General features: G+C 37.6%; 1 pseudogene; it reads left to right on the plus strand.

Moving 5' to 3' along the window:
- Nucleotides 1–4,095: 4,095 nt before the first annotated feature.
- The window catches only part of LOC123821855, a 50,653-nt pseudogene continuing 35,324 nt past the window's right edge, over nt 4,096–19,424 (plus strand).

The following is a 19,424-nucleotide window of genomic DNA, read 5'->3' on the forward strand; positions in this document are numbered from 1 at the left end:
CAGGCCGTTCAAGCTGGCGCCAGATGTCCGCTGTGCGCGGTGGGGGAGAGTTTCGATAAAGCCTCCGGCCACCAAGCGAGTGGGGATAACTGAGTCCTGGGCAGTCCAGCAGGCTGGGAAACTGGCCAAACCCTTTCACCTACCAAGGCTGTGCCTGAGGGAACAAATCATTTAACAAAAATCAGATCCTGCTGATGAGAAAAAAAGGAAAATCGAGGTACAAAAGTAGGGTTCTGGCTGTAACGTGAGGCAGTTCCACTGGGCAGCATTGCTACAACATGAAGCAATGAGTCCTTGTTCGCCAGTGCAGCCAAACATCTCATCCACTTTGAACCACAGCTCATTCCAGTCATCAGCAGACCAGGAGGAAGGAAAACTGGAATAGTCACCTAGAATACCTAGCATGCCTTCTTTATGGATGTAATTACTGCCTCCATAGCTCAGCATGTCCTCTGCAGCACATTCTTTCTCCTTCGCTGTAGAGTGGGTCCCTTTGGGCACGCTGCCTTTGTTTAGTAAACTCATTCTGTGCAAGACTCTGGCGAACATAATACAAGTAAAGCTTTTGTCAATGAAATAACAAACAGCACAATTGATTAATTTTTCACATAAAAAAGTCAGTTATGATGGGTGCTATAAAGAACACTATGGGTTTGATAACCACCCGCCTACAAATGAATCGATCTTGATTTGAATCTGAATGAAAGGTGAAAGATTCGGTTTAGATAGCGAGGAAGCCAGAGGAACTGGGATCAATAGAATGAACTAAAAGTAAAAAATAATAAATGAATACATAAATCTGTCATGTTTGGGGACCTGAAAGTGGACCTCGGCGCCTAGAATGGTGAACAAAGGACAGGAAACAACTGCTGGCTGGGTCTGAAAGACCTGAATAACTTGCAATGCTGAGTTCAGAGTTTACAGATGTACTTCAGTTGGGAAAGTCTCTGCACTGATCGTATGTTCCATGCTGTAGGAAGATTAGTTATGCAGCTCGGCCAGATAAGTTACAGGAAAGGGTATTCTTTCTTGAAATAAATTGTGCATGAGAGGGCAGAGTTTAGCTTTTACTAAACATTCATATATGCACCAACTTTCCTTCATTTTAGAAAGATAGATGTTTACATTAATACTTCTGAAATTATGGAAATAAAACTTTTTATTTTTTCATACATCATAGACAAAAAGGGAGTAAGGCCTACCATCTACATAGATCAGGGGTGTCAAACTCATTTTCACTGGAGGCCACATCAGCCTTACAGTTGCCTTCAAAAGGCCGAATGTAGAGGTCCTTGCCCCTAGTTAAGTAGTAGTTACATTTATACTGTCCTAAAATTACATCCGGCCCTTTGAAAGCAACCACAAGGCTGACATGGCACCCAATGAAAATGTGTTTGACACCCTTGCCATAGATAGTTAGCTAATTATTAATAAAAAGAACAAAGAGAATTAGACATTGATGTTAATAAACTGGGGAGCATGAGCCTGATTGCTCTACTAGGAAGCTACATCTTCACACCCCAAGAAATTACAGCATTTCTCCACCAAGTCCATTAACACTCCTCCCTTCCTTCTCATACTGGGTTGTTGGGGGGCACAAAGGGAAGTGTTTGATCAAAGAGGTCTGTCACTCTAACTAAGCAGTGCTGACCCATCCAAAGCCCACAAAAGCTTGGGAAGTTGATGTGGTTCTTTTGACAAAGCACTTGGTCTGTCCCAAACCCAAGCTAATATAATCCCAGAGAAACAAAGAATCTCTCTCTCTCTTTCTCTCTCTCTCTCTCTGTTCAGTGATGCACTAACCCTGTGTGTTCATGAATTCTCTCTCACCTGAGAACATACGACTATGTGGGTCTAGCAGCTACCAGGGCCTGTGGCAGACTGCATCAGCTCCAAAAGACTGAGCTTTAATGTGAAGCAAAAACTATGGACACTGGCTTTTATTTCAGCCTTGCTGATGACATGGCTGGACTTTTCCATTGCAGGATGAAAGGACATGGGAAATTGGAAACCCAGAAACAGATTTCCACCCAAATAAATTATCTTGCCACACCACAATCACCTGAGCATGGAATGCTTTCCTTGCAATCCCATGGAAGAGTGATTTCCACTGACAACAAAACCTCACAAGGGAAACATACCGAAAGGGATTGTTAGTATACATTAAGCTGAGCAATATGAAATTGCCTTTTTTGTACATACTAAGATTAGTAATTTCTTATGGTTGACCTAATTGATTAAAAGCCTGGTTTTGTGAAAACTACTAATAAGTCTTTGCTGATTTCTTTTTAAAAGATTTTATTTATTTCATTTTAGAGAGAGGAAGAGAGGGAAACCTATTAGAAGAACATCAATCAGTAGCCTCTTGCACACCTCCAACCGGGGACCTGGTCTGCAACCCAGGCATGTGCCCTGACAGGGAATTGAACCAGCGACCCTCCTATTCTCAGGCCGGTGCTCAATCCACTGAGCCACATCAGCCAAGACTGTTGGTTCCTTTTGTCCAGCAAAACTTATCAGGACCTTTGTAACTGACACAGCCTCAAAGAAATCTGAAGGAGAAGAAAAGTGAGGAGCACAATAACAGTAACTAAAATTTTATATTTTTACTTATTAAAAAAACTAAACAGAAATTTATCTGGTAGGTTTAACAGCAACAAAAAATAACAATTATCCAGAGTCCAGGGTCTTCCATGACTTTGGATCCACGAACATCCAGGTCTTACAGCCTTGGAGTCAAACTTACGATTCATCCTTGCTTCGGCCTCTTTAACTGTCAAAGCTTATAGAGCAGCAGCATGGACTGCAACCCTGAGGGTTCCTGCCGGAGATGGTAACTGTGAGCTGTGCTGTGTAACTGGGAAGCCTTGAAAATGTCAATTCTTTCAGAACTAACTTATACATTCCAGTCAATATTCAAATGGCGTTATATATGTTTGCTCACTGTGGTACTAGTGTTTATGTGGAAGGACAAAATAGGCAAAAAAGATAGAAGCACTTGCACTTCCAGGTGTTCAAAAGCACTCCAAAAGTATAGCAAATATAAAAACAAAAGAGACAGATCATGAAAACAGAATAGAAACCTGGAATCAGAATTATACAAGTAGAAGCATTGGAAAGATGTTGGTTCAAATTGGTGGTGAAAGAAGGGATTATTTGGTAAGCACATTACCTCATATCACCTATAAAATAAATTATTCAGATGAGTTAGTCAAATATAAAATTAAACTGAAAAGTATTCATCTAAAATAAGATTTCAACATAAAAATCAAAGATTAATAATTTAACCACAAGAAGTAAAAATATGATTGTATATAATATATAAGAAATAAAATAATTCTTTAAAACCGTTGATAATAATAATTCCTTAAAACCAATGAAAGATATATTCACCATTAGAAAAGTGAGAAGAGTCAATTTATGAACAAAATATCTAAAAATGTATAACATTCTTTGTGATAAAATAATTAAATATCATTTTTCTTTGTTCTATTGGAAAAGGTGAAAATTAGAAAACAATTGCAAGAGTACAAGTCTAACGTTCCTTTCCACATTGCTAAGGGAAGTACAAATTGGTAGAACTTATTCTGCTATATTGCTTACATTTTGTAGATACAAAACTGAAGTTTACAGAAGCAATTCACCTGAGGTCTCATAGATTGTAATGGAAAGAGCAGGTCTGGACCCCAGTCTGTCTAACTTTAAAGGATGCTAATATCAACCAAGAATCATCAAGCCATTCCTACACTTTGACTCTCCCATGACATTTCTCAGAATTTACTCTAAGGACAATAACAGAAATGCGCACAAATATAGCAATAGCAGTAATACAGCATAGCAATAATAAGAATAGCAAACAAATTGGACAAATTAAGTTTCCAGTGATAGCTACTGACTACTGAATTACGGTAATTTATATTTAAAATGGAACCTATTCAGTGATTACAAATTGTGTCTTAGAAAAACAGCAATACAAAAAAACCCATGAAATTGATTAAGGGAAAATAAGTTTAAAACAATACGATTCAATTTTGTAGAAATGATAAAATACGAATAGAACTAAATATATGAGTAGAGTACAAAGACTGGGGAAACATGTACGAGAAGGTAACAGAGCTTCTCATACTTCTGTGGAATTAAAGCATTTTGTTTTCTAATTGGCTAATCTCAAAACCTTCTCGATGAAAGAATTTTATTTCCAAAAAAGCTAAGATTTTTAAAGATGAAAACTAAAAAGTGATATTTAGGGTTCTTTGCAGAGAGGCCTTGGCCCATTATTTCTGCACCAGAAAATCAAGACAGAGCACTACCAGATCCAGCCCGTGGAAGTGGTTTTAGTGACTTTACTTCATTTCAAAAATGGAAGATTTCACTTATAAATCTGGAATCATGATTTCTCCTGAAAAATCAGAAACGCTGGCAACATGGAGTTCATATTGTTAAACAGCAACAGGCTGAGCAGCAGCCGTCCCCCTGGAAGAAACGAAAGACTCTCCCTGAGATGTACCTCAGGGTACGGAAGTGTGAAGGAAGTGTGAGACAGGCTGGGCCTCAGACGGCTAATGTTCGTCCGTTCGTGGTGGAAGGTCTCGAGAAGAGTAATAAATACCCACCTGTGCATATGTGTATGTGCACAATAATATACCTTTGAATACCTTAATTCTTTATTAATGTTTTTAACTCCTGGAAGAAATACCTATCAAAAAGAAAAAACATTTCTCGTAGCAAACTTAAGACAGAGATGATGATAACACATGTATTAGAATTTCGGGATTAAATCAAAAGTCATGGATTCAAAAGGGCTTTGTGTCTCAGAAAACCCTGGGGTATAGGGGCTTTTGTCTTCCAGCAACTACATCCCCGAAGTAAACGGAACCCAGGTTTACTGAGCACAGACACTGGCTTAGTGTGGTTCTGGTTGCACAGCTCGATGAGTACACAGTAGTGCAGGTGGGAACTGATTACTTTTCAGCTCTGAATGATTGCAAGAACTTATTAAAATATTACAGTTAACAAGGGGTTTCTTCGGAGCCACTCATCTGTCAGACGCATGATAATTGATTTCTGCGTCCTCCTCTGAGGCTTAGCTGGTAGAGTCAAGCTGGGCTCCCTTAATCTCTTACACCAAGTGTCTGCCTTTGTAGACACTTTGTAGGCCATTTCTGGAAACAGGAGACAAGGTGATGGAGCTTCCAAACACAGTGTGACTCAGTCCACAGATGGGAAGCATGGGGATGAAACAGGCACAGGACCCTGTGGTTCCCCTGCGAGACTGGTACAGGTTGAGAGACAAACCCTCATGCTTCTGTCAGCCCTGGGTTTTTCTGAAGACAGAACAGTATGTTCAAGTTTTTTGTTGGTACAAAGCTACTCTTTTTAAAAAGTCAGCACAAAAGGGTTATTACCTGATAGGCTAGTGTCTAATGCTAAGTTTGAGTGTGCTTGTTTGAATGTGAGTGTGTGTGTGTGTGTGTGTGTGTGTGTGTGATGAGAGAGAGAGAGAGAGAGAGAGAGAGAGAGAGAGAGAGAGAGAGAGAGAGAGAGAGAGAAGGGAGAAGAAAGAAAGGAGTAAGAGTAGGGGAATTCCAGGAAGAACTGAGTTTGGGTATCTTTCTCTTAACTCTAGTGGAACTGGACTCAAGGCTCGATATTAAAGTCCTATGAAACAATAAAAAACTGATGGCTTGTATTTTTGATCTATGGGACTGAGTTTTATACCTGTGTGCTGACATTTCTTTAAAAATTAAGTCATAGGTATTAAGAGAAATTTGAAGTAGGAAAACATGAAGTAGGTTCATCGATAGCATCTTATGCTTGTTATGTTATGCTTGCATTTTGGTATTCATCACAAAGAAGTGAAAAAAAATTGATTATAAACCTGTGTTTTCCCCAGTGTAAGTTCTTTGAGGATGAGGACTCTTTCCTACCCAACTTTGTAGTTCTAGCACTTAGCACTACACCTGGCACAAAGTCAGCCACCAACTGATTATGAATAAATGAACTAGAGTTTCCTATGAGTGAATGCATAGCTAGTAAACGGCATAGCTAGTAACCTTCATGACTAGCAAATGGCGAGTAAAACCACGTATTCCAAGTAAACTGCATAGCTCTTTATGAATTGCATAACTAGTAAGTGGAGAAGAAGCTCAGAACAAAAAAGAGTCGGCAAACCTCACCACGGTCTCAGTTTTAATGGTTATGAAACAGACTTACCTGCAGACTCTGAAAAGTAGGCAAGTTTCATAGCTGGAGGAATGATTTTGTTCCAGTCATAATTCATATGACAAGTACCTGCTCCCACAAACGTGTTTTACAATAAGTAGTGACATGTTTAGGAACTAAATCTCAAAATAAAGAATGACTCTGGTAGTATATCTTACTCATGCAGCACGATGCAGATCAGTGTTGATGAAATTGCTGAAGAAACCAGATTTATTTCTACCAAGTTCTCCGAAGACTTCCCAAGAACCTGAACACGGAAGCTGTTACTTTGAGCCCGTCAGAGGCATGGTATTATATTGGAATGTTGCACTTAGAGCATTTGTGTCCCAATCCAAAGGACTTTCTGATGGGAACGTTCAGCAGGCAGGGGGCAGGCAGGGACAGGGGCACAAGGACACTGCTGTGCTGCTCAAGCGGTGCCCAGGACAAGGCATCTGTGGTGCTCATGGGTTGCGTGAGCTTGCCCCCCTCTTGTGTATACCATCCTGGGACTCTGATGGCTCCTCCACATGTTTATTGAATAAATGGAATAAACAAACAAACCCAATCATGATTAAACATCATGTAATCAAGATAAAGAAATATAGGTTAAATGTTAAGACAGTAAAAATATTTAAACTTATTCAAATAACCATAGCTAAAAAGTTCCGGTAGGACTAAATAGAACCGAGGGGGAAGAGCTTCAGTGTCTTGCTCCTCACTTCAGCCTATAGCCATGCTCTGCTCAAGATCAAACTCAATAACTTAGATAAGAAAATTAAGATTTCAAAGACCTTAAGGTTTGTGTGTATATGTGTGACATTTTTATTTTATTAATGACTTTAGGGATAATAATATCCTTATAGAAAATGTGGAAAATATATAAAATAAAGAGAAAAGTTTGTAAATCCCATAACATATATGTGCTAATATAGCTAAGATTATAGTTCACAGTTATTTTTACTATTTACTTCTGTTATTTTTCCTGGTGTTAAAAGGATTTCCTCATGTCATTCAACTTTTTAAAGTATAATTTTTAATGGCTAGCATTTCAATTTGTAGAAGTATAATTTCATTAATCCAGCCCAAATGCTGAGTGTTTAAATTGTGTCTGGTATTTTCTTTGTGTGTGTGTGTGTGTGTGTGTGTGTGTGTGTGTGTGTTTGTGTGTGTGTGGTTATTTAAAATAATGGTACAATGAACATCTTTGTTCATAGATAGCTCATAGATACTTCAAAGTGGAAAAGGATAAAGGGGGTATAAATGGTGATGGAAGGAGACTTGATCTGGGATGTTAAACACACAATACAATATACAGATGATGTAGCATTATACCAATATAATTTTATTAACCAATGCCACCCCAATAAATTCAATAAAAAATAAATTTTAAAAAAGAATTATTTTTTTTGACCAATTGGGATTGTTTAGTCAAAGGTAGAAATAATTATGAAGATTTTCATTTTTTTGTGCCAAATTGCTTTCTAGAAGAGATTCCCCCAAAACACTCCTATATAAGGGCATAGACTAGTACTGAACAACGGAACTTGTTTCATTAATGAAAATGTTCTGTATCCGCATGGTCCAATTTAGTTGTCCTTAGTCTCGTGTGGTTATTAAGCATTTGAAATGTGTTCACTAAACACTTGGCTATGAGGAACTTGTCAGTGCTCACCCACAGCCTCTGAGGCTTAACCACTCCAGGGTGGGAAAGGTCTCCTTCCCATCGCCCGGGAGCAGCTAAAGCCCGCGATGCGAGGGCTTGCTGGAAGCAGAACGGTCTTAATGCACTGACAGGATTTAGTGTATAAGGACATCTGTGAGACTGGGGAAAACCTCTGTAGATATCTCGGTGTCCCAAGTTCTTCTCAGACTTAAGAGTTCCCAAGCAAGATGAGTTCGGTTACCAATAATAGTGACAGGCTTATTAATTTACCTTATATGGATTCTCTCTTACCTTACCTGTTTCATTTCTCCACTTCTCTGCTAATGTTTTCTTTGTGCCTAGTTCTCTCAAGAGCTACTTTGTGGAAAACCAAAACCAAGAGTGCTCTTAGTTCTAGAAATACACCTACAAGTTGGAATAATTGGAGACAATAGTTTCTGAGAGCATACAGTTTAAGCGCTCAAGTAATGAAGTCACACAACTGCGGCCTTTCCAATTTGGCCTTTCCTTTTACTGGATGAGTGACCTTGGGCAAATTACATAACCTAATCTTCTGTGTCCTCAGTGTAAAAGGAAAGATAATAACTGTGTCTGCTCACAGGGCTGTAGTAGTGCATGAGAAGCAACTAGCAAATGTTAGCACTTGGCATTCATGGTTATTGATTGTGTTTTTAATAATGGTGTGGGGTGTTATTTGCTAAGTTAGCCAACTTGGTTTATGAAAAATGAGGATATCCTCCCAGGTGCTTATCAGAAGAATTGGCCAGTGGGAAGATAAAGAGCATTTCACAGACATAATACTAATCCTGGGTCATTTACTGTGGCAGGAGCTGCACTTGCAGTGCTTAGTTTCCAATGAGCAAAGACAAGCATGACCAGAAGCTGGGGAAGAACAGTACGATGAGTTTGTCAGACCACACATTGCGAGGGCACAGGCCTCCATAAGGCTGACCTCACTTCATGACCAGTTGCAAGTTCAGCGGTTTTCAGGGCCACCCTCACTCTGACCATCTAGCTACACATTTGGAGGATTCCTCTCCACTTTAAGTTCAATAACTAACTCAAATGACTCACAGAACAATTTTACTATAATACAGGGATACAAACCAGCCAAAAGAAGAGACACACAGGGTAAAGCCTGAGAAGGTTCCAGATGCAAAGCTTCTTTCATTATCCACAGGACATGGTTGCCTCCCGATTCAGATGTGTGACAATACACAGAGTATTGCCAACCAGGAAGTTCGCTCAATATCAGTGTCCAGGGTTCACCGAGGGTACATTATGTAGACATGCTTGATTGACTCATAAGAGAGTCACTTCTCTAACTTGGTAGATTCCAAGAGTTTAGCAGTTATCTCCCAGGGACAAAGGCCAACCAAATCCTTTATGATACTGACAGTAATTGGACTGAAATGCAGTGAGTCCATAAGATTTATCATCACCGGGAAGATAGAGCATAATGTGTGGACCCACTTCCCTCCTTCTCCCTGATCACTCTGTGAGCTTTGGGTATCAAAGCCTATAAAGGAAATAACATGAGAACTCTATCAGGGACCATGGTAGACTACAGCCATAGAACTTTTCATAAACTCCTGAAAATAATCTAAATTTGCCACATTACATTGGCTGAGCTGATGCAGCAAAGGGGAGATGTGAGAACCATTTTCATACTCCACAACCCAATTTTCACTTGAAGTTCTCTGCATGCAAGGGAGAAAACAGATAAGTGAGGAATAGAGCAGGCAGAGGGCAAAGAGAAACCTTTCCTTTCCTCTGTTTTCTTTCAAAGAAACAAATACCTGCAACCAAATGCTATCTATTCATTTCTAAAATCAAATGGAGGCATTAACTGAGTTAATAGGGAGATTTGCCCACCTATGTTAACCAGGGTTCACCTGTCCCACTTGGGGCTGGCAGGCACGTTAGCACACAAATTATTGGAGTTTTGATTTGCACTGAAAGCTGCTAGAAAAGGGAAATAGTCCCAAAATGGATATGTCATCTTGTATAAAATCACTGATTATCAGATGAACTTAACTCACTGATTGTTAATGGTCATTGATGCTTTAAATTGCAAGCTCAGAATGGAAAAGATTTGATTTAATTTTCGGATTAAGGAAAGCTTCACACCATCTTCCCAGCAATCCAGCCATGTGGATGAAAAGTAAATGAGCTCATCAAGGATTCTGAGTGGAATGGAAGAATAAATGTCAAGTATCTACTTGAGTTTCTATTGAACAGCGATTATGTAGGAAGGAATCACTTTAAAAAGCAAGACTGGCTGAAAGGTGACATTTGGTCTTTGGGCTATGCTGGTTTTCTCTTTAAATGAAAACCCTGAAGTAGAATCATTTGATTTCTATCACCATGGAAGCTGACGTGCTGAATATAAGATTAATGTGGTCCTTGAGAGGTAAAAATCAAATTTATTTTAAAAATTAATTTTATGGAACATTACTCCCTAATATAAGCTAATTGCTTCTGCAGTTAAGACCAAATTACTTCCTTTTAAAAAGAGGGGTTGTGGCTTCTTTTCATATACCTCTACGACAATCAGGCACTGCATGTTTTAAAAATTCTCATGCCACACTGGTTGAAAATCACTGTTCTACAGCATGAGTAAGTACAACCTCTTTGTTCATAAGGTCATTGTAGGATAGTTCTATAGGTCCTTTGAAATTAAGTTTTGTTGTTTAACTGTATTTAGATATAAATACAGCTATGTCTCTCAAAATACAAAATTCTTAAAGTAACTTTGGGAAAGAAACCTTTCATTAAGGATTGAAAGAACATAAATTTTGAATCACTGCTTATCAGGCAATGCTCCCTGCTTACTTATAAACTTATCAGACACTTGACAGAAAAGGGGTGACCTAGTTTTTAATACATACAAAATATATTTAAATTAGAAGTACATTCACTTAATTTTTAAAAATCAAAATTATTTTTTTAAAATATAAAGAAATCTTTTGTTCCCATACCATTCCCCATGTACCAGATTCCCCCTCTGTGCAAGTAACTGTTTATTTTATTCTACTACTCTTTCATTATTTGTATATACAAATATAAGATAATGCAAAAGTATGTCCTTATGTTTTCTCATCTTGTTAAAAACAGTCCTCCAAACACATTGCTATTTTTCATTAAAATTACGTTTCCGGAACATTTCCTCAGCAGAGCACAGCATCCTTACTCTTTCCCACAGCAGAACGTTGTGTGGATGCACCATTGCTCCATTAGCCGGTGTCTTAGGGACTCACACGCGTGGCTTCCAAAGTCTTGTTAATAAAAACTGTGCTGCATGTTGGCAGAGACCATTCATGGTGAGTAAAGGGATTTGTTGAATATATTCCCCAGAGAATGACTGCGGAATTAAAATTAAATACGTTTGTCATTTCGGTAGAAACTGGGAAAGACATTGCCAAATTGGCCTCCTTAGGGTCTCATCATCTTCTTCCCATTCTTATTGGCACTGTGGGAAAGTGATTCCTCACTACCAGCCTTCCTTGCCATTGTGTGTTGCCAAACTATGGGATTTTTGTCATTGATGTGCAGTTAGCTGAGGTTTAATTTGTATTTCCCTTATATGGGAAGTTAATCATCTTCATTTGTTCAAGATCTAGTTATAATTATTGTATTATAATGTTCATATTTCTCTGTCAGGTTGACTGTCTCCTCCCAATACCGAAGAGATTTTTTTGAAGCAATTTTATTGAAGTTTAGCTGATATTTATTAAAGTTCAATTGATGAACTGCTCATATTTAAAGGGCACAATTTGATAAATTTTCACACACACATATCCGTGAATGTATGTCACTATGTATATGTATATATACACATATATGACCATCATCATAATCAAGGAACTGAACATTTCCACAACCCAGATTACTACCAAATCTGCATAACAGACTTCACCTAAGATGTACGATGGTCATCCTTGAACTCACAGAACACTACTGGGAGTCCGCCCTGCCTCTGATCCCCCTAACCTACAGATAGGAATGGTCCGAGCCTCATATTCACTCATTGACATGTCAGGGATTAGAAGTTCATTCTTCATCTCTCTGTAATCATATATATCTTTCTAAACTGTTTGAAATTTCAATGTTTTTAAAAGACATGGAGAAATTACAGATATTTAACAAATTGAATCTCTATATTGACTTTATTTTAATAAATATGGAAACATTTATATTTTCCTCTGAGTTAAGTAAGGTACTGATGGAAAAGTGTGTGTGTGTGTGTATACACACACATATATGTATATATATTAACAATGCATATGATGCCATAAAATGCAATTTTTATGCAAGCTATATAATTTGCCTAAAATGTAATCATGTATCATATTGTTTTCTGTCAGAGCTAAATCATATTGTGTCTAGTATTCTCACCATTCAGCTCTCACATAGGGAGGGCTGTTGTTTAACAAGTGCTTTTTTATAAACCAATTCCAAGTGTTTACACTGCATTTGAAAACAATAATTTTATTTCCTTCTGAGCTTGAACACTGTGGTGAGTTTTAAATGTAATAGTGGCTTCTTTAACGATATGATTTTTCTCTTAAATTTCCATTTGTTGACCTGAAATCTGGATCTTTAAGTATAAGGTCACTGTTAAAATGAATACAAAATACCAGGAGTCAAAAGAATTAGAAGGAGTATTTTCCACCTGGACCATGTTGTGAGGCTTGCAAAACCTACAGCTAAAACTACATGCTTTCAGACTCGCAAACAGAAAGAAGGCATTCATAATGAATCTAAGTGAGTTCTCTCCTCAAAAATTAAAGGATAAAATAATTATTTCTCAGTATTTGAAAAAATTTGAAACACAAGTAAATGTGACAAAGTTCTAATTATATCGTAGGGACTAATTTTTTAAGTTTATACTTCAGCATAATAATAACAATAACAAGAAGCATTTATTGAATAATTTCTAGGTTTCAGAAACTGTGAAAAATGAATTACAGGCATTACCTCAAATAATCATTGACATGATGATATGACTATTATGTTCATTTTTTAGTTGAGATGTAGAGCTATAAACAAACTTAGCTTAATAGCAAAAAGTAAAGTTGCTGGCTTTCCAACCCAGAGGTCAAACTCTAGTACCCATATCCTAAACAATTATTAAATTATGGAATTTTAATTATACTTTAAAAATATTCTAAATAAAGAACTAATTATATCTATTACAGATTTTAAATGAATGCATTGATTGCATTTCTCCAAATCTATGTATATAAATTATTAATGAATTTTGTTTAATAACAAAACATTTCAACTATTTAGTTTTAAAAGTAATACTGCAGAACTTTTAATTAAATATAGTAGATTACACATGTGCGTTAACCTAAGCTCCTTTTTGAAAACTCAGAAAATAACAATAAAGAAAGAAAATGGTTTAAACTCAGGAGGTCAAGGAGAACAAAAAAATAAATAAATGGCAGAGGACAAATGAGGTTCCCAAATTTTGAAAGATGAAAACAAGTGGTAAACGGCACCGAACTTTGGGGAGGAGAGAGATCAGAATCGGATGTTTGTAGTGTTTGCGAGTTAAGGATAGAAGAGCCAGCTGCTGGCCCCTGCAGGAGAGAGGAGGGATTGGAACTGGAGTTTCTCCTGGAAGGCAGAAAGACGGTGTGGAGCCGAAAATGGGGCACTTACTGGAAAGCCACAAAGTAGAAGTTAGCTTCCAGCAAATGACAGCTAAGAAGACAGCAAAAAATGATTGACTCTAAAGATTAACAGCGTGGTGATTGCAGGGGGGAGGAAGTGTATGGAGGTTAAATGGTAATGGGAAAAATACAATAAGAAATGTGAAACTTTATCCAAAGTATTATGGCCAGTTTGTGTTATAAAATCAATATTTCTGATTACTTGTCTATTCTATTGGATGAAAATATTGGTATAGTATCATTTACATAATCAACGATTTTACCTTTCATGTATTTTTAAGGTTTGTAATATTTTTCTGATATAAACATTATTGTGGAGGACTTTTTCTTTTTATCACTTTGATAGGGCCCCAAACAAAAAATTGACTAGCAGAAGTTTCAGCAATTGGTATTGCATTTCAATCAGTAAAATATTGCCAGGTGTTATTGAATCCTGCTAATAAAAGGAACCAAAGAAACTGAAACTTAGTATCAATAAAATCTTCATTATTCTTAATTTTACTATAGTTTAACTTTACTTCATCATTCTTAAATTTACTATGCAATTAATAACTAACTTGTACTTTTGATCACTGTTATTTTGACCTGCTATGAATCATTTTGTTTTAAGTATCTTTTTGTTCTAATCTGAAAAATTTGATTTGTTTGCTTCTTTGCCTTTATTAACAAAAAGTCACTTACAGCCTATCAAAATTTATTAAAATACACAAACTATAGCCAGTGGTCTCAACAAGCAACCACCTAATGTCTGTCTCAAAGCCATACACCAGGGTGCTGGTCCCCTTCCACACCTTAATCTCTTCTCTTCTTATCCCACTAATACCCCTGAGAGTTACAGAATGTGCAGAAACAAAATTACTGTAGAGGTGTGGGGGCCCACCTGGTTAACAAAGAAAAGTGTGAGGTGTCTGAGGAACAAACAGGAAGTACACTGCTGGCCACCCAGGGGATGCCATTCTACTCACTGCACCTGTCTGCCCCACGGTCAACCTGTTGGTCACTAGGTCCTCGTAAGGACTCAGCATGAGAAAAAGGCAAGGAAGATGCTCCAAGCACGGGTGCATCTGGCACTGAAGAGATTACTATCGGCCTAAACAATGCACAGAACTCTGCAGTAATAAGCCAGCCTCTCCCTGAGGGTGAGGGGTGAGAGAGAGCCTTTTGAGAAAGGGCCCATGCTTATTTACAAGCAGCTTGGCTAAGATGCCTCCTGGAAATCTTAAGAATGAATCCTGCTTTTATTCCTAGAGCACTGGGAAATTTAAATATTTTCCATGTCAAATCAGTGTTTTGTTTAAAGTCATTATTTTCCTTGAACTACAGTATTCAGCTACTAGCTACAGGAAACTCATTTTACCTCACTGGACTTTATTCATTCACTTGAGATTATTAAACTCTTACTGTGTTTTAGGTTCTCCCTTACTAAAGCGAGGTTTTGAATTTCAAGCACTAATATTTTGCCATTCTTTGATATTTATACTCTTCAACTGGTCTTACTTTATATACATTATTTTATACCAATGAGTTTCAACAGTGTGCTGAAAGAATTTTTAAAACATGCAATACCTGACTATTTAGTCAGGGGCAATTATCTTTTTTCCCTAGACTGTCAAATAAAAATATGACAACAGCCAACACAACAATAGCCATCTGATGTGAATGAATCAAACTTATACCTATTTTATTATTGGATTGGCAAGAAATATATTTTTTGGAGGGCTGTGGAATTTTAGTAATTAGTTTATGTGTGCCATGAGTTGGAAAAGGTTAAAAATTGCTATTCTATGCCATCAAACAATTAAAATTTTTGATGTATATCAGTCTGTAAAAACATTAGCCCTGGAAATGAGGAAATAAAAGAATGCGAAGATAAATCTATAAAGAATAAGAGAAGACTGAAATGTGTACGTGGACAGAAACCCCATCCTGGCGATGATGGTCATGTGCTCTAACGTAGTAATGGGCATTGTTTATTGTGTTCTACAGGTCAGGCACAATACAAGGCTTGCATATCCTTTATCTCTAACTTTTACAGTGATTTTTAAACTAATACATTATTTATTCTTTTTATTTATGAGGAAACTAAGGACCAGAATGGCTAGTCTAAGCTTATAGAGCTAGAATATGGTGCAAAGGCAGGATCTTAATAAATTCTGTAAGATACTATAACTATGCCAATTAATTCCACTGTATTCTGCACTCCTGTACCCAACAGCTACTTTCCCTCCTCAGCTGTGTCCCTTGATAGCAAATGTTCCTCCAACTAGGAAGGCTGACGACATCAGACACTTCCCTCTGTGCAGTTTCCTCCTGGGAAGGGCGTGTGAATGTGGCCCAACTCTAGTCCAGGGGACTGAGGATAAGTTTGGTGGAAATCTTCCAGGAACGGTTTTCCCTTTCAAAATAACAAGAACCAAGAAGGATGCATAATAGAAAGTACTCCTAGTTTCTCAGCCAAATGTGGACTGTAGCGAAGTACCCCCGCCCCCAGTGAGCAGGAGTTTCCAGGTTTACACAGACAGATATATCCATCCCATTCCTTGCGGTTTATTGAGGTCTGCATTTGGCCTTAAAAGATCTTATTTCTCTCCAAGATTATAAATAATTCTCTTATGTTGTTATATTTAAAACTTTGATCCCTAGTAATTTATTTTTGTGAAAAGCGAAGGGAAGATCTAGTTATGTGTATTTTCCAAATGGCTGACCATTCTCCCATCTCTGCTTATTAAATAATCTATCTTTTCTCTATTTTGAAATGTCATCTTATCATGTAGTTATACCCATCCCATGTATATTTATCAACCTTTTATTTAATGGATTGAATTTGGGAATGGCAAAAATCAATTACTTAGAGCCAGGGGTCAGATTGAGAGAGCCACTTTCTAAAATGATTTATTTAGCTACCTACTTATTGTTTTAAATGATTTCATACCAGTTGTAGCTTTAAGGTGTCCTGGAATAACCAAAATAGCCCAATATTTCTAACTTTCATAAACGATGGGTAATAATTAGAGGTCCAGGAATGTGTTTCCTTAAACTACCATGATTAGTTGGTTAGCTAGTGATGAGATAGCCAATTTGCAGCTGATAATGAAATATTGTTGTGCTTCATGAAGATGTGGACTAATTTCATCCAAGGTGGCATTAGTTTTTGTTGTTTTTGCTAACATCCACACTAGATCTCAGCTTTGAATATGGCTTATTCACTTATATGATTAGAAGACCAGGAGGAGGAGAATTCACAGTAAAAAAAATCAATAGGCTGATAAATACATATATTGACATCTTCATCCCCAGTTACTATAAATACTTGGGACTTCTTTACTTAAAGTTATTTCAATTCTTTCACTATGCAAATGGAAAGAGAAAGAGAATAAACTCCTATTCACCCATCACCCATATTTAACAATTATCAATATTTTCCTTTACTTTGTTTTTTTCTTTTTATCAAAGTATTTTAAAGCATTTCACTCCTACATACTTGAACATGCATTTCTAAAATATAATGGGCATTATCTTGCATAACCAGTAAGCCATTAACTCATTTAACAAAATGAACAAAAATTCCTTGGAACTATTTAAAACCCAGTTCAGAATCAAAGTATCCAACTGTCTCAGAAAAGCTTCTTTTACAGTTCATTTGTTCACATCAGATCCAAACAAGCACTGATCATTACATTTGACTGCAGTGTCTTGTAAGACTCTTAAGTCCAGTTCTCCCACTCTGCTTCCCCCTGCCTCTCCCCATCATACCATTAATTGGCTTGATAGAGCAAGTCTGTGAACTTTTGGACCCTTGAAACTCAAAACAGAATCTGCTGACTAGCAGTATTGGCATCACCTGGATTTACCTGAAATGCAGAGTTTCAGGCTCCACCCCTGACCTACCGGATCAGAAGCTGCATTTAAATAAGATCCCCAAGTGAGTTACACGCCCATTAAATGTAAGAAACCCTGCTCAAGAATGCCTTTCATTCTGTATTTGTATTTTTGCTTCTTTGTGATGTCTTTGACCTGTTTTTCTATTCCAATTTCCTACAAATGAAAGTTAGCTCAACACCAGCAGCTATCTTGATGCCAGTAGTTCTCAACTTGGACTGCAAAGGCTTGCTTGCTGGTTTCTCTTGCTTCTTAAATTGTCCTGGGTCCTATTATCATTATATTTTACTGACATAGTGATAAGCTATATTTAAAAAGCATCAAAGGTGTTTTACCTTCTTATCCTGTCAACTCTGAGTTTTGAAACATTGACCAAAATACTCAGAAAATGCTGTTAAGAAATCTATTTGTTTCAATACCTAGTGGGGTTGTATTACACTGGACTTTAGAAAAACAACAATAAAACATATATTTGTTTTACAATGACCAATTACACATTACATAATTTAACTAGAGTACACAATGAAAGCATACTTGTATACAACAATCTATTTATGTAATAAATTGGAGTTTACTTATTAATTTACTAATCCCCATCCTCACTAGTGATATGGAGAAATCATGATAAGTAAGTCCTTAGCATATTTTGACATAGAAATTTTCTATTTGTTCCTGACTTGGATTTTTTTTTCCACTGGTCTTCCAATGTTGCTCTTCTTTCTGTGCAGAATGTTTGGTTTTTTTTTTTTTACTCATTTTCTTTATATTCCACTCCAATATAGTTGTGTTATTATCTTAGGGCTTCCCCCACACTCTGTTTATGACTTGGCTCAAAATTTCTTTAAGTGTCATGGTAGGCTGCATAGCAGCCCCCCAAAATGTGAATGTCTTGATCCCCAGAACCTGTGACTCTTACCTTATGTGGTAAAAGGAGCTTTGCAGATGCATTAGGTTAAGAATTTTAAGATGGGGAGCTTATCCAGAATTATCTAGATAGGCTCAATGGAATCAAAAGGGCAAAGCAGGAGGACTGAGTCAGAGAGAGGACTGGAATTCAGGTTGGACTGACACACATAGAAGGAGGAAGAAGGGGCCGAAGAATGTAGGCAATCTCTAGAAACTGGAAGAGGCAAGGAGACATTCTCCCCTGGAGCTTCCAGAAGGAATTCAGGCTGGCTGATACCTTGACTTTAGCTCAGTGAAACTGATTTCAAACTTCCGACTTTCAGAAAGGTCAAAAAATATTCATGTTGTTGAAGCCATGGAAATAAAACAGGGTTAGAGGTGCACTGCTGTCAGGATGAGGAGGGCGAAATAGAAGAATCATGCTTTTCATTGCTTCCACCCCAAGGGGCATGTTATTTACTGTTGCAGCTTGAACAGTTCACAGAGCCCACTCAGCAATGAGGGGCTGAGATGTACATTCTTCCGCGTGCCTGCAAAGGCTGGAGCACTGGACGTTGGCGAACCACAGTGATGCCTACTGAACATGGTGAGCTGTGCACAAGCATATCCTTGACTCTAGTGGTTAGAAAGAAGGTGGGAAAACATGGATATGGTCTTACTCTTCACAATTCCACTTAACATTCTCCCCTGTTAGGATCAACCGAGTACAGAAGTTGGAGAATGAGCCTGGGAGTCAAGTTAGATTTGAATTTAATTCCTTCCTTTGCCATTGAACTTATGCTATGACCTTGACAAATCACTACCATTCTGAATTTCAGTTCCCTAAATCATAAAGTGACCTTAACAATATCTATCTGATAGTGTAACAGGGTTCAGCCAAGGCGGGGGGGGGGGGGGTTGCAAATAGGGATTTGTAATGGGGTCCAGAACTCAGGGTGTCCAGGAAATATTAGAAAAAATATTATGTATAATATCCTCACCCCCACAAGTCTGAGCTGGGGGATGGCATAAATGGAACAGGGCCATTGAGAGCTGTTTTGTATAGCAACAGCTTTGCAGCTAACCTCTGGTATGATTATTTAACATATATA

This window comes from Phyllostomus hastatus, unplaced genomic scaffold, assembly GCF_019186645.2.
Source record: "Phyllostomus hastatus isolate PE091 unplaced genomic scaffold, TTU_PhHast_1.1 phas_contig_40, whole genome shotgun sequence".
NCBI classification, from domain to species: Eukaryota; Metazoa; Chordata; class Mammalia; order Chiroptera; family Phyllostomidae; genus Phyllostomus; species Phyllostomus hastatus.